Genomic DNA, 12,500 nt, shown 5'->3' with positions numbered 1-12,500 from the left:
AGCATCGTTGGCTATGATCGGACAATTTACGGGCTTGCAATCCTCTACTTTCCAAGACCACAGTAGCGGTCTTCAACGTGCGTTCAACTTTCCAACACTTGTGAGCTATTCCAATCTATGCGTCCAACTGGTGAACATTATGTTGTGAAGGCGAGCTCCACTGTACTTACCACCGGGTATGGTGTTCGTACAACCATCAGTAAACATGTGAACCAACGACGATCGAAGGAATAAATTCCGTTCTCAGCATCGTTGGCTATAATCGGGCAATTTACGGGCTTGCAATCCTCTCCTTTCCATGACTACCGGAGCAGTCTGGAATGTGTGTTTCCAGCAATCCAACACTATGTGAGCTATTCCAATCTATGCGTCCAACTGGTGAACATTATGTTGTGAAGGCGAGCTCCACTGTACTTACCACCGGGTATGGTGTTCGTACAACCATCAGTAAACATGTGAACCAACGACGATCGAAGGAATAAATTCCGTTCTCAGCATCGCTGGCTATGATCGGGCAATTTACGGGCTTGCAATCCTCTCCTTTCCATGACTACCGGAGCAGTCTGGAATGTGTGTTTCCAGCAATCCAACACTATGTGAGCTATTCCAATCTATGCGTCCAACTGGTGAACATTATGTTGTGAAGGCGAGCTCCACTGTACTTACCACCGGGTATGGTGTTCGTACAACCATCAGTAAACATGTGAACCAACGACGATCGAAGGAATAAATTCCGTTCTCAGCATCGCTGGCTATGATCGGGCAATTTACGGGCTTGCAATCCTCCTATGCACCTGGCAATGTATGGTAGTGTTTCCTGCTGCTTTCCTGATTTGGATGTGTACCATGGCCTTTATCAGGCACTCTCTACTAGCTCCGGAATCGAACCCTGATTCCCGCTTCCCGTCACAACCATGGTAGTCCTCTACACTACCATCAATAGTTGATGGGGCACAGTCAAGTGAAAGATCGGTACCAGACTTCAACTCAATCGGCCGATTGGTTTAACTAATAAGTGCACCGGTCCTACCACCTTCAGAAGCAGCATTCCCGGCCTGTTGCATGTATTAGCTCTGGTTTTCATCAATCTTCCCCTGCTGTGTTATACTGAGCTTATGCGGTTTCTCGATTGTCGTGCAAAGTGTGTTATCACACATACCCAATATGCTCAACTCTCATGTTCGTTTGACGCACCAAACTTTATTAGTGATGCACCACACAACAGGTTTTAATATACGCGATCGTGTGTGTTTCAGTGTGAACTTGGTGCGCCAAGTCCATTTGTGATGCATCACTTAGCTAACCATCTTTCGGGACTGTTTAGGGTATGTGCTCCTCCACATCTATGCTTACTCGTACACATTCTCTGTCAATAGGTTTAAGATCGGGCATTCTACCATATCATTGCCTTAATGCTTTCAAATCAAGGCTACCAGGGTAGCCTAATTGCGTTCGAAACTCAACTTGTGAGCTGTCGGCCCTAGAAGTTTTTTAGGCTGCTAGGACCTCTCTCTATATTTTGCCTTTGGACTTCTCGAAGCTCAACTTGTGAGCAGTTCCATGCACCACTACCCGTATCTCTTAGCTTAGTTCTAGCCATGTGCGTTCAAAGCTCAACGTTAAGCTGTGTCCTGCACCACAATCGTTATATAATAAGCTTATCTCTAAGCTTTTTTGCGTTCAATGCTCAACGTTAAGCTATCCCTTCGCTTAGAACCTCGCTCTACATTTTGCCTTTGGACTTCTCGAAGCTCAACTTGTGAGCAGTTCCATGCACCACTATAGGTATCTCTTAGCTTAGTTCTAGCCATGTGCGTTCAAAGCTCAACGTTAAGCGGCCTCATGCACCACAACCCTTGTATCTTAAGCTTATCTCTAAGCTTTTTTGCGTTCAATGCTCAACGTTAAGCTATCCCTTCGCTTAGAACCTCGCTCTATATTCAACTTTCAGATACCTCAAAGCTCAACTTATGTGGTCTGCAATTGCTCTTGAACGGGTACAATTTCTGACAGAGGGGGGTTTTTGGCCCAAATTATGCATTATTAGTTTAACCTCCGTCGCAGAACCACATTTGACCAGGTCGAGAAAAAAATTTTTTCGTGACGACCTGGTCCCCCATAGTAGGGAATGAACATGACATCTTAACCATATTTGACCATTTTCAAATTTCTCGTCGCGGAATGATGACTTTACTAGTAAAATTTGTTCCGGGTAGGGACCTCCCATACAAAATTTTCATCGCTCCAAAAGTGATTTCGTTTCACTTTTCAACATTTACAAGGTCCATAAATCATGTTTTGAGACGATATGGAAAAAAAAATTTTTTGCCCGTCTCGACCAACTCGACCGATGGTGACCACAGCAGGGTGCTCCATACAAATTTTCCTTATGTGGAATTTTCAGTGTAAAATAAGGTTTCTCCAATCGATCGCGGGTTTCACTTTTCATCATTTGCTAGGTCTAACTATGATGTTTTGAGTGGTCCCGCAAAAATTTTTTCTCTTAGCCAGTCGACCCTTTCGTCCATGTCGGTGTGCTCTGCAGTAGGGTGCTCCATACAAATTTTCCTAATGTGGAATTTTTCAGTGTAAAATAAGGTTTCTCCAATCGATCGCGGGTTTCACTTTTCATCATTTGCTAGGTCTAACTATGATGTTTTGAGTGGTCCCGCAAAAATTTTTTCTTGGACCGGGCCTTCCTTCCCGGCCCTGTCGGTGTGCTCTGCAGTAGGGTGCTCCATACAAATTTTCCTTATGTGGAATTTTTCAGTGTAAAATAAGGTTTCTCCAATCGATCGCGGGTTTCACTTTTCATCATTTGCTAGGTCTAACTATGATGTTTTGAGTGGTCCCGCAAAAATTTTTTCTTGGACCGGGCCTTCCTTCCCGGCCCTGTCGGTGTGCTCTGCAGTAGGGTGCTCCATACAAATTTTCCTTATGTGGAATTTTTCAGTGTAAAATAAGGTTTCTCCAATCGATCGCGGGTTTCACTTTTCATCATTTGCTAGGTCTAACTATGATGTTTTGAGTGGTCCCGCAAAAATTTTTTCTTGGACCGGGCCTTCCTTCCCGGCCCTGTCGGTGTGTTCTGCAGTAGGGTGCTCCATACAAATTTTCCTTATGTGGAATTTTTCAGTGTAAAATAAGGTTTCTCCAATCGATCGCGGGTTTCACTTTTCATCATTTGCTAGGTCTAACTATGATGTTTTGAGTGGTCCCGCAAAAAATTTTTCTTGGACCGGGCCTTCCTTCCCGGCCCTGTCGGTGTGCTCTGCAGTAGGGTGCTCCATACAAATTTTCCTTATGTGGAATTTTTCAGTGTAAAATAAGGTTTCTCCAATCGATCGCGGGTTTCACTTTTCATCATTTGCTAGGTCTAACTATGATGTTTTGAGTGGTCCCGCAAAAATTTTTTCTTGGACCGGGCCTTCCTTCCCGGCCCTGTCGGTGTGCTCTGCAGTAGGGTGCTCCATACAAATTTTCCTTATGTGGAATTTTTCAGTGTAAAATAAGGTTTCTCCAATCGATCGCGGGTTTCACTTTTCATCATTTGCTAGGTCTAACTATGATGTTTTGAGTGGTCCCGCAAAAATTTTTTCTTGGACCGGGCCTTCCTTCCCGGCCCTGTCGGTGTGCTCTGCAGTAGGGTGCTCCATACAAATTTTCCTTATGTGGAATTTTTCAGTGTAAAATAAGGTTTCTCCAATCGATCGCGGGTTTCACTTTTCATCATTTGCTAGGTCTAACTATGATGTTTTGAGTGGTCCCGCAAAAATTTTTTCTTGGACCGGGCCTTCCTTCCCGGCCCTGTCGGTGTGCTCTGCAGTAGGGTGCTCCATACAAATTTTCCTTATGTGGAATTTTTCAGTGTAAAATAAGGTTTCTCCAATCGATCGCGGGTTTCACTTTTCATCATTTGCTAGGTCTAACTATGATGTTTTGAGTGGTCCCGCAAAAATTTTTTCTTGGACCGGGCCTTCCTTCCCGGCCCTGTCGGTGTGCTCTGCAGTAGGGTGCTCCATACAAATTTTGCTTATGTGGAATTTTTCAGTGTAAAATAAGGTTTCTCCAATCGATCGCGGGTTTCACTTTTCATCATTTGCTAGGTCTAACTATGATGTTTTGAGTGGTCCCGCAAAAATTTTTTCTTGGACCGGGCCTTCCTTCCCGGCCCTGTCGGTGTGCTCTGCAGTAGGGTGCTCCATACAAATTTTCCTTATGTGGAATTTTTCAGTGTAAAATAAGGTTTCTCCAATCGATCGCGGGTTTCACTTTTCATCATTTGCTAGGTCTAACTATGATGTTTTGAGTGGTCCCGCAAAAATTTTTTCTTGGACCGGGCCTTCCTTCCCGGCCCTGTCGGTGTGCTCTGCAGTAGGGTGCTCCATACAAATTTTCCTTATGTGGAATTTTTCAGTGTAAAATAAGGTTTCTCCAATCGATCGCGGGTTTCACTTTTCATCATTTGCTAGGTCTAACTATGATGTTTTGAGTGGTCCCGCAAAAATTTTTTCTTGGACCGGGCCTTCCTTCCCGGCCCTGTCGGTGTGCTCTGCAGTAGGGTGCTCCATACAAATTTTCCTTATGTGGAATTTTTCAGTGTAAAATAAGGTTTCTCCAATCGATCGCGGGTTTCACTTTTCATCATTTGCTAGGTCTAACTATGATGTTTTGAGTGGTCCCGCAAAAATTTTTTCTTGGACCGGGCCTTCCTTCCCGGCCCTGTCGGTGTGCTCTGCAGTAGGGTGCTCCATACAAATTTTCCTTATGTGGAATTTTTCAGTGTAAAATAAGGTTTCTCCAATCGATCGCGGGTTTCACTTTTCATCATTTGCTAGGTCTAACTATGATGTTTTGAGTGGTCCCGCAAAAATTTTTTCTTGGACCGGGCCTTCCTTCCCGGCCCTGTCGGTGTGCTCTGCAGTAGGGTGCTCCATACAAATTTTCCTTATGTGGAATTTTTCAGTGTAAAATAAGGTTTCTCCAATCGATCGCGGGTTTCACTTTTCATCATTTGCTAGGTCTAACTATGATGTTTTGAGTGGTCCCGCAAAAATTTTTTCTTGGACCGGGCCTTCCTTCCCGGCCCTGTCGGTGTGTTCTGCAGTAGGGTGCTCCATACAAATTTTCCTTATGTGGAATTTTTCAGTGTAAAATAAGGTTTCTCCAATCGATCGCGGGTTTCACTTTTCATCATTTGCTAGGTCTAACTATGATGTTTTGAGTGGTCCCGCAAAAATTTTTTCTTGGACCGGGCCTTCCTTCCCGGCCCTGTCGGTGTGCTCTGCAGTAGGGTGCTCCATACAAATTTTCCTTATGTGGAATTTTTCAGTGTAAAATAAGGTTTCTCCAATCGATCGCGGGTTTCACTTTTCATCATTTGCTAGGTCTAACTATGATGTTTTGAGTGGTCCCGCAAAAATTTTTTCTCTTAGCCAATCGACCCTTTCGACCATGTCGGTGTGTTCTGCAGTAGGGTGCTCCAACCAAGTTTTCCTAATGAAAGTTTTTCGTGGTTTCGTGTGAGTTAAAAACTCCGGAACTTGGCTTATTTTCACCATAATTTCCACATATGGTGACCAACTCAATAAACGTTTTGTGCGTATCCTATGGACAGTTTTTCGCGTTCAACTTGGTGAACTAGGGTTGTATTCCCGAAGGGTAAAAAAATCTGGACTTAGCCAAATTTTGAAATCTCCAACCAATCTTGGCCTGTTAGATTATCTTGGTTGGGTTGCTATGGGCTGCTACGGCCTACTTGATAGGCAATGTTTCAACTCTTGGAAGCTTTCGTGGTTGTTTAGAACTGTCCATGGCCTTCTTGATAGAAATGGCTTATCGTGGCCATGGACTTAGCAACATTTTGAGATCCAATCTTGGCCTGTTAGATTATCTTGGTTGGTTTGCTATGGGCTGCTACGGCCTACTTGATAGGCAATGTTTCAACTCTTGGAAGCTTTCGTGGTTGTTTAGAACTGTCCATGGCCTTCTTGATAGAAATGGCTTATCGTGGCCATGGACTTAGCAACATTTTGAGATCCAATCTTGGCCTGTTAGATTATCTTGGTTGGGTTGCTATGGGCTGGTACGGCCTACTTGATAGGCAATGTTTCAACTCTTGGAAGCTTTCGTGGTTGCTAAGCACAGTTCGTGGCCTTCTTGATAGAAATGGCTTATGGTGGCCATGGACTTAGCCAAATTTTGAAATCTCCAACCAATCTTGGCCTGTTAGAGTATCTTGGTTGGGTTGCTATGGGCTGGTACGGCCTACTTGATAGGCAATGTTTCAACTCTTGGAAGCTTTCGTGGTTGCTAAGCACAGTTCGTGGCCTTCTTGGTAGAAATGGCTTATCGTGGCCATGGACTTAGCAAAATTTTGAATTCTCCAACCAATCTTGGCCTGTTAGAGTATCTTGGTTGGGTTGCTATGGGCTGGTACGGCCTACTTGATAGGCAATGTTTCAACTCTTGGAAGCTTTCGTGGTTGCTAAGCACTGTCCATGGCCTTCTTGATAGAAATGGCTTATGGTGGCCATGGACTTAGCAAAATTTTGAAGTCTCCAACCAATCTTGGCCTGTTAGATTATCTTGGTTGGTTTGCTATGGGCTGGTACGGCCTACTTGATAGGCAATGTTTCAACTCTTGGAACCTTTCGTGGTTGCTTAGGATCAAAATCCCGACGAGAAAGGTTTCCCGGACTTATAAAAATAACCGATTAGCCCCAAGGACACATCTTCCTTGAAAGGCTAATCATGCACCACACACCACACCACCCATAGGCTTGCAAGCAGCACTCTTGTCGAGTGCAGCAAGCCTATGCTCACATCAACTACCGTACACGTACCACCATAGGCTTGCAAGCAGCACTCTTGTCGAGTGCAGCAAGCCTATGCTCATCAACTACCATACGTACCACCACAGCCTTGCAAGCAGCACTCTTGTCGAGTGCAGCAAGCCTATACTCCACGAACTAACCACTTCACCACCAAGCATGGGTCGCCTGAGAGGATCGATGCGAACGCATCTCTACAACTCGCAGCTCCCAGCCTGTAGTCCCGTCGTTTGCGGGCGGTCGAAGGTGTCGAAACTAGTTGTATCCACGGTCGACGGGAGCACAGCCACCAGGGTTCCCTGTGATAAGGTACTTCCACGTGCAGCGTGCACCCGCCCGTTGCGGCTCAGTCTAGTGCTATAGCGGGGATGAGACGGCAGTGTGCACGGGGCAGCACCGACGGATCTCAGAGGGTTGTTAAGCCCGCTAGCTTCCGATCACCTAATGGGTTTATGATGCGCTATCAGCTCGGATTGGATACGACCTTAGAGGCGTTCAGGCATAATCCAGCGGACGTAGCGTCATACCAAAGTCCGGTCGAACTAGTATTGAGCCAGTGGTCCGTACCTGTGGTTCCTCTCGTACTGCACAGGAATTCCGTTAAGATAGCAGCATACAGCACACACCAGTAGGGTAAAACTAACCTGTCTCACGACGGTCTAAACCCAGCTCACGTTCCCTTGAAAGGGTGAACAATCCTACGCTTGGTGAATTTTGCTTCACAATGATAGGAAGAGCCGACATCGAAGGATCAATAAGCCACGTCGCTATGAACGCTTGGCGGCCACAAGCCAGTTATCCCTGTAGTTGCGAGCGAACCTCCGTAGTGAACGGACGTGTTGTGGATGAGCTCTTGTCGACGCGTGCGTGTGAGTGTATACTGTGAGTGCATACTGAGTAAGACAAAGTGTGCGAAAGAGACACCAAACGGCCACCGAGGACCTTGGTTCCACGTGTCCGGCCCCCGATCTCGGCCGCCGACCCCCCACCCAAATTTCACCCCCCCACCTATCAAGGGGGGGGAGTTTTTCGTGGGCAGGTTTTTGTTGAATATTAAGGCGAATTGTGAACCGATCCGGACGATTAAGGTGTCGTTGGATGCGTCTCGGTAAGACGCATCTTACAAAATTTTGTATGTGTGTGTGTGTGCGTTACACCGGAAGTGGCACTTGAAAAACTGTGAGTTTTTGGTGGGGGACCGTTTTACCCCCCAAAAAGTGCGTTAGTGATCTTAAAAACACTTGAGGACTATAAGTGAGAATATCCCGCGTCGATAGAGTGGTCTAACATTTTTGTGCGACGAACCGTTGCGGAGTTATAGGCTTCCAAAGTTGGAGGTTTTGGCGATTTCCGGCGTCTTTCGTTCCCATACATTTTGTATGGGACAGCTGTTCGGTGGCGCGTTCTTGGCCGAGTACCGTGTGTCGTCGCGTGTGACGTCAGTGCAAAGTACCGGTTTGCGCCCGATCTGGCGTTGTCGCCGCGAGTGTGCTGAAGAACATAACGGTAAAGCCCGGTGCAAGCGCACCGAAAAGTGTAACTTTTTGGCAAAGTGCACGATTTAAGGCACTTTCCGTTTGCCGTGTGTTCCTGTGTGCGTGCGTGTGTGCGAGTGTTTGGAGTGAAAATCGGCCGTATCAGCCAGGCCACGCATGCCAGGGCTTTGGTTTCAAGTGTCCGGCCCCCGATCCTGGCCGCCGACCCCCCACCCAAATTTCACCCCCCCACCCCTTAAGGGGGGGGAGTTTTTCGTGGGCAGGTTTTTGTTGAATATTAAGGCGAATTGTGAACCGATCCGGACGATTAAGGTGTCGTTGGATGCGTCTCGGTAAGACGCATCTTACAAAATTTTGTATGTGTGTGTGTGTGCGTTACACCGGAAGTGGCACTTGAAAAACTGTGAGTTTTTGGTGGGGGACCGTTTTACCCCCCAAAAAGTGCGTTAGTGATCTTAAAAACACTTGAGGACTATAAGTGAGAATATCCCGCGTCGATAGAGTGGTCTAACATTTTTGTGCGACGAACCGTTGCGGAGTTATAGGCTTCCAAAGTTGGAGGTTTTGGCGATTTCCGGCGTCTTTCGTTCCCATACATTTTGTATGGGACAGCTGTTCGGTTGCGCGTTCTTGGCCGAGTACCGTGTGTTTCTGTGTGCGTGCGTGTGTGCGAGTGTTTGGAGTGAAAATCGGCCGTATCAGCCAGGCCACGCGTGCCAGGGCTTTGGTTTCAAGTGTCCGGCCCCCGATCCTGGCCGCCGACCCCCCACCCAAATTTCACCCCCCCACCCCTTAAGGGGGGGGAGTTTTTCGTGGGCAGGTTTTTGTTGAATATTAAGGCGAATTGTGAACCGATCCGGACGATTAAGGTGTCGTTGGATGCGTCTCGGTAAGACGCATCTTACAAAATTTTGTATGTGTGTGTGTGTGCGTTACACCGGAAGTGGCACTTGAAAAACTGTGAGTTTTTGGTGGGGGACCGTTTTACCCCCCAAAAAGTGCGTTAGTGATCTTAAAAACACTTGAGGACTATAAGTGAGAATATCCCGCGTCGATAGAGTGGTCTAACATTTTTGTGCGACGAACCGTTGCGGAGTTATAGGCTTCCAAAGTTGGAGGTTTTGGCGATTTCCGGCGTCTTTCGTTCCCATACATTTTGTATGGGACAGCTGTTCGGTTGCGCGTTCTTGGCCGAGTACCGTGTGTTCCTGTGTGCGTGCGTGTGTGCGAGTGTTTGGAGTGAAAATCGGCCGTATCAGCCAGGCCACGCGTGCCAGGGCTTTGGTTTCACGTGTCCGGCCCCCGATCCTGGCCGCCGACCCCCCACCCAAATTTCACCCCCCCACCCCTTAAGGGGGGGGAGTTTTTCGTGGGCAGGTTTTTGTTGAATATTAAGGCGAATTGTGAACCGATCCGGACGATTAAGGTGTCGTTGGATGCGTCTCGGTAAGACGCATCTTACAAAATTTTGTATGTGTGTGTGTGTGCGTTACACCGGAAGTGGCACTTGAAAAACTGTGAGTTTTTGGTGGGGGACCGTTTTACCCCCCAAAAAGTGCGTTAGTGATCTTAAAAACACTTGAGGACTATAAGTGAGAATATCCCGCGTCGATAGAGTGGTCTAACATTTTTGTGCGACGAACCGTTGCGGAGTTATAGGCTTCCAAAGTTGGAGGTTTTGGCGATTTCCGGCGTCTTTCGTTCCCATACATTTTGTATGGGACAGCTGTTCGGTTGCGCGTTCTTGGCCGAGTACCGTGTGTCGTCGCGTGTGTTTCTGTGGGGAGTCAATCAACGCGCTACGTCGCCGCGAGTCGGGGAGAACACCTCCCCCGACTCCCCCCCCCTCCACCCTCACCCGTAACAGTGAGAGGTGGAGATGTCGTCGACGGGGCGAACCCTCCGTTCCAGGACGGAGTCAACGGAGGAGAGGCCGGCGAAGCTCTCCACTATTCTGGAGCCGCGAGTGGCTCTTACACGAACATCTGTTCCGGGAGCGAAGCAGCAGTCCCCGGAAATGTCGGAGCTGAGACAGCTCCTCAATGAGACGTCGCTCACCAACGAGCAGCTGCGAGCGACGATCGTGGGTCTGCAACAGGAGATCCAGATGCTCCGGCAGCAGATGGAAACAAATGCTGTGCAGGCCCGGCAAGATTTGCAGCTGGCCCGAGAGGAAGCCCGGATGCGCGAGACGCTGGCTCGTGAAGACAACGAGCGCCTGCGCAACGAGCTGAGGGAGGAGCGAGCCAGCTTCCAAGAGCTCCTTGCACAGACGCTGGGCTATGGAGGCAGCCAGAAGCAGCAGTGGCAGCAGCAGCAGCAGCAACAGCAGCAGCAGCAGCAGCAGCAACAACAGCAGCAGCAACGTCGTGAGCAGCAGCAGCAACAGCGACAGCAGGGAGCGGTGTCGGCAACGGCAGCTCCGCTTTCAGACCCGGAAGGCGGCTCCTGGGCTGAAGTGGTGCGTCGTAAGCCGGCCCGGCAACCGGGGAACAAGCCGCAGCAACAGCAGCAGCAGTGGCCGCAACTACCGCAACGGGCAGCGGTTCAGCGGCAGCCGATCGCAGGACCGTCTAAGCAGCAGCCCCAGCAACATCAGGGACAACAGGCCCGGGGTAGCCAGCCTGGAGCACAACGAGGAGGTCGGCGTCAGCGGCAGCGAAAAACCAAGCCGGACGCTATTGAAATCGCCCCAGCTGAGGGACAAACCTGGACGGAGGTGTACCAGGCTGTCCGAACGGCTCCAGAAATGGAGAAACATGCTGAGGCCCTAGGCGTCGGGCGACGCACCACACGCTCCAGGCTTGTCATGGAGCTGAAGGAGAGCGCGGACGCTGCAGAAGTTCTGCAGTGCATCAAGCAGGTCTGCGCAAAGGCAGAACGGCCGGCCTCAGCTCGGCTGGTCACGCCTATGGTCGAAATCCGGTTGGACGCTGTCGACCCTTTAGCGAAGGAGACCGATGTGGCGATGGCGCTGACCAACCTGTGCCAATGCGAGGTGGAGGAGACATCGGTTCGCCTGCGACCTGCCTGGGACGGCACGAAAGTGGCGATAGTCCGCGTAACAGCCAGGGCTGCGGAGGGTCTGGTCGACAAGAGCGTCAAGATCAAATACACATCGTGTCTGATCCGGAAGGTGGCTCCTCTGCAGGCGCGTCAGCAACGGTGCTACAAGTGCCTCGAGATGGGGCACGTCCGAGCTGCGTGCAGGAGCGAAGTGGACCGCTCGACAAGCTGCATTCGCTGCGGGAAGCCGGATCACCAGGCGAAGAGCTGCACGGCGGAGGTGCGCTGCGTCGTGTGCAGCGGCCCGCACCCGGTCGGGCATCCGACGTGCCGGCGCTAAAAGTGATGCAAGTGAACCTCGGGCGAAGCCGGGCAGCCCAAGACCTCATGCTGCAGACGGCTCGCGAGTTAGGGGCTCAGGTGGTGCTTGCCTGCGAACTATATCGACCACCTCGGGATGATCCGCGGTGGGCCATCGATGCGGAACAGAGCGTGGCGATAATAGCAACAGGGGCGTACCCTATTCAACGGCTTTGGGGGAGCGTCGTCCCGGGACTCGTGGTGGCCACCATAGCGGGAGTAACGTTCGCCAGCTGCTACGTGCCACCCAGCAGCGGCATCGAAGACTTCGAAAGCTTCCTCGGTGCGGTGGAGGTGTCGCTGGTCGGACACGCAACATCAGTCCTGGCCGGGGACTTCAACGCCTGGAACGAGGAGTGGGGGAGTGCGCGCACCACCCGGAAGGGGCAGGAGCTCCTGAGCGTGGTGGAGCAGCTGGCGCTGCATACGCTGAACCGCGGCAACGTGCCCACTTTCAAGGGCAACGGGGTTGCGCGGGAAAGCGTTGTTGACGTTTCCTTTGCCAGCCAAACTATTGCGCGACCGGACTCCTGGCGCGTGCTCGATCGCTTTTCCAGCAGCGACCATGCCTACGTCCAGTTCCAGGTGGGCGTCCCAGGACAACGCCCCAAGCGACGAGGCCAGCAGCAGCAGCGAAGTCGAGACGGGACAGCCAGACACGCCGGGACCCGGTGGAAGACGACGCAATTCGATAACAAGTGCTTCGACATCGCCCTCACATGCGGCCACTTTGAGCAGGTCGCAACTCCGGAGGGGCTGATCGGCGGACTGACCCAGGCGTGCGATGAGATCATGGAGAGAGTAC

The sequence above is a fragment of the Anopheles marshallii genome (genome assembly GCF_943734725.1).
Source record: "Anopheles marshallii chromosome X unlocalized genomic scaffold, idAnoMarsDA_429_01 X_unloc_143, whole genome shotgun sequence".
Lineage (NCBI taxonomy): Eukaryota > Metazoa > Arthropoda > Insecta > Diptera > Culicidae > Anopheles > Anopheles marshallii.
This window is presented reverse-complemented; position numbering follows the sequence as displayed.